This window comes from Colletes gigas, unplaced genomic scaffold, assembly GCF_013123115.1.
Source record: "Colletes gigas isolate AHSC1104 unplaced genomic scaffold, ASM1312311v1 Colletes_gigas_Sc00057, whole genome shotgun sequence".
Classification (NCBI taxonomy): Eukaryota; Metazoa; Arthropoda; class Insecta; order Hymenoptera; family Colletidae; genus Colletes; species Colletes gigas.
Window position 1 is genome coordinate 195748 of NW_025106686.1, and position 4187 is coordinate 199934.

Consider the following 4187-nt stretch of genomic DNA (forward strand, 5'->3'; position numbering starts at 1 on the left):
TTCACCGTTACCAACTCTTACTGGTATCGATGAAGGCAGCTTTCGATAATTTATAAAAGCGCTGTGTACCGGCGACATGTGCTGACTAGCACCAGAATCGAGGTACCAGTCCTCCGGAGCCCCTCCGGATCCCAGCGCCTGTGCTGAGATTGTGCTACCCACAAAAGCACTCCCTCTTGCCTCACTGTGTCCATCAGGCTTAGTTTGATTTTTCGAACGACACTCATTCTTCCAATGCCCCGGCTTTCCACATTTAAAACACTTCCCAGGCTTCTGACCCTGCTTAACCTTTTGCCCGGGATGCTTCTTTGCCCTCATAGAGAAAGCACTGCTATTCTTGCTTTCGCCTGAATCCAACCGAAGCTCTTCCAGTGTGAGTCTCGACACTAGATTTGACAGGGTGCGCTGATCCAATGGTGCGGATTCCCACGCTGTTATAAAGTGTTTGTAAAAAGGCGGAAGTGTCATTAAAATCTTTGTTATGGTCATACTATCTGACACTGGCTCTCCGAGCACACTCAGCCTGTAAGCAAGGTCTTTAATCTTTGCAACATGCAGAGGAATATTATCGGCAGAGTCTCTACTCAGAGAATACCACTTCTGCTGCAAAATATGCTTGGAAGTTTCATTTTTGTTCTCGTAAATCTCGTGGAGTCTATCCCACATCTCCTTTGAGGATAGACAGTTTATGATATGTATCAATGATTGTTGACTTACCGTAGTCACTATCGTCTTTTGTGCCAAACTATCAAGCTTCTTCCATTCTTTCAGAGCTTTCTGGTGAGCTGCAAGTGCTGCTAGGTCTTGGTTTTCCAACTCTGGTTTTACTGACTCGCCGGTCATAACCTCCAACGCTCCATGCGCGTTTATGAGAACTCGAACCTGGAATTTCCATATTCCCCAGTTCTCAATTCCACAAAGTTTCTCGATCTTCGAGATCTCGTTGTCCATTTTGATTCCTTCGCACTATTGCACGTGGCTGGCTGAATCGTTGGATGACACGTGTGTAACTTTTTGAATTATTTATTTTAAAGATATTTCCTAAAACTATCACTACAATCGCACTTCTGGGCCCATAACCTGTTGAGTTTTGGGTATTAATAAACAGATCGCCACAATTCAGTTTGCATACGTGATAGATTTTATTGCCACAGACAAAAAGGGAAAAACCCGGCAAGGCCGGAAAAACAAAAGAAAGTAAGAGACGAAACGGTAGACCGGCAAACGGGTAAATTATTTTAACACATGTTTCGGCTCTAGCTAGAGCGCACTCTGCCGGCATGTCAACCCAACTAAAACTATTTTAATTCTTAAATACAACAGGAACCATTCCTGGGCCCATAACCTTGTTGGATTGTTGGAACATATATATATAAATGTTTAATAATGATTAATGATACAGAATTGATACATGGTACACGCAACAACACACAACGACGACACGACAAAAACGTGATGACAAAGCAACACAACGCTCATGCGCGCGTTCTCTCTCGCGCATGTTCCTCTGCGCATACCCACAGGCGCACGCTACGGGTGTGTGTCAAACTTCCATCAGTAAAGTCATAGAACGCCGGGATTTGGAGTATCATGCAGATATGACTGAGTTTAATAATTAAATAGCCATCTTAATGGCACTGGATTATAGGCAAACTTGAATGTTTGAAAGGTCTGACTCTACATCCGCTGGCTTTATGAATTTACTGTTACGCTGCAACACAGAATACATTGTAATTGTTTTTCTCGTCGGAACAGAACTTTATCGAAGAATATTAAAAAAAAAAACTATGATAATTGAACGATCAACTTTAACTTGAAATGCCTACACGTTTGATCGGAACATATTTTTCGAATTTGAGACTATCTACATCATAAAAAATTAGTTTAACTTAAAGATGTACCACGTGTTTAAAACATCACACTCCTAAAGGAATACGATATTAGTACTCAACTTCTGAAACGCCAATTTCCATCGTATCTTGCATTAAAAATGATCATACTCATTAACAGACTCAATTTCTTATGTACCATTCATATTTCTTCTAAATCAAATTTTCTATTTACGATTATATAAAAGCTATTGATTTCTCAAACTAACATGTAGACCTAACCCAGACCTTCCTTTACTTTTCATTTTCATGTAAACTAAATTAATTTTCCCTGTTGGACGCGTATACTTATCGTTTGATGATTGTAATTCCGCACCTAAGATTTTTAAAAACAAATTTCACATTTAAATTCCAATAACTTAGGTCTAACTGTTTGATAATTAAACTTTAATTCGTATAGATATCAAAACCTCCAACTCAGCCGAACAACAAAACCCATCAAATAGTAAAAAAACCACACACACACCAAAAAACAAAAGAAGGAAGGGGAAAAAACTTAACCTATTATGGCGCCACCTAGCGGCATTACTCAATAACAAAAAGAAAAGCGCGAAATTGAAATTGAATATTCTAACACTAACGATAACTTTGTCGTGTGTCTGCATTGCAAACTGCGGATCATATGCGACACGATGGGCGAGTATTGCAATGAAAAAATTACCTAGAAGATAATATTTCGGTCACTGATTCGACAACTGAGTCAACGCTTCTTGCATAGTATTTAGTGTTTGAGTAGATTCAATGTAGTTTCCCGTAGAAAATTATGATGATCGGTCAGGTTCGGATAGAAGGAGCCTTATCATTAAAAATCCTATAGCTGACTCATCCTAAAGGATTCTTGCCTTCACATATGTACGTACAAATACATTCACTCAGAGCCGTTACTCAGCCATTTCGATGCCTGCATTCTTCGCAAACTCACTTCTAAATATCTTAGTCACACACTCAGAAGATTAAAGACGTTTGATCAAGATAAAACCTCGATTAAAGATATTTCATTTCGTAAATAGAGCTGGATTGTGTTTTATTTTAGATAACATTTTGAGTATCGTTTTACAGCTCATCATAGTAACAAGCAAGTATTTGATATTATCATTATAGAGTTAGAGCAGAACTAGATTCATACCAACTGATACCTTGATCACTGCATAAAAATACACACCTTAATTGCTTAACCAACAAAACGTTAATGTTTAATCCTTATGTCAATAATTGGTTATTCAGGTATCCATGTTGAACTTTTATTTAAAAATTTTATATGTTTTTGTTTATACAGGGTGTTCGGCCACCCTTGGGAAACATTGTAATGGGAGATCCTTGGGGCCAAAATAAGACGAAAATCAAGAATAGCAGTTTGTTGATTGAGGCTTCGTTAACCCCTTAACGCTCACATTTTTTTTCAATTTACCGTCCAAAAAGGCACAAATTTCTTTTTGTCATTTTATATTCTTGGGATATTGTAACATGTTTTTTGAATTATTTTTACCAAAATAGAAGACATAAAGCGAATAATTGAATGTGACACAAATCATTCTATATCAAGCATTATAATTTTTTATTTTATGATATAGATACATACAATTAAACATTTTATGATATAAATATACATTTTACACATTATATTGTATGATGTAAATTTATACAATTAAAAATGTGATTGTGTATGGTATATTTTAAAACATGGTACGGCACATAGCCTGACATTACATTCACTACACATGTACCGTGTTTCTTTCCTGCATTTTTTGCCAGTTGCATCTCTCCGGTTACAACAGACAACACAGCATCTGTAAGATGCAGTTTTGTTTACAGTTGGTGGAACAATACTTGGAAAATGGTTTTCCGTCAATCTTACAATTAGTAGTCCCGGCTCTGTAGTAGGGCGTCCTGCTTTTTTCAGTGTTGGCGAATAATATTTCTCTATTATATTATGTACTACAGTTTTTCGAAACTCCAAATGGTTCTTCCGCTCTTCATTTTTTTTATATATAACAAATGCGTTCCAAACGCATATATCCAATAAATGGAAGAAAATTTTCTTATAATATTTCTTTTCTCTCTTTCTCGCTGTTGGGTAGTCATGTAAGTGTTGATCTAATCGATCAACACCTCCCATTGTATCATTATAATCTAAAACTACCTGTGGTTTTTTAACCCTCTTTCCGTCTTTGCCAATTTTACTAGTTGTCACGAGCTTTGTGTTATGGATGGTTGACAAAAGGCTAACATTTTTCTTATCCACCCATTTCATGACCATTACCTTATTACTTCTAAATGCCAATGCTCTTCCTTTTTCTA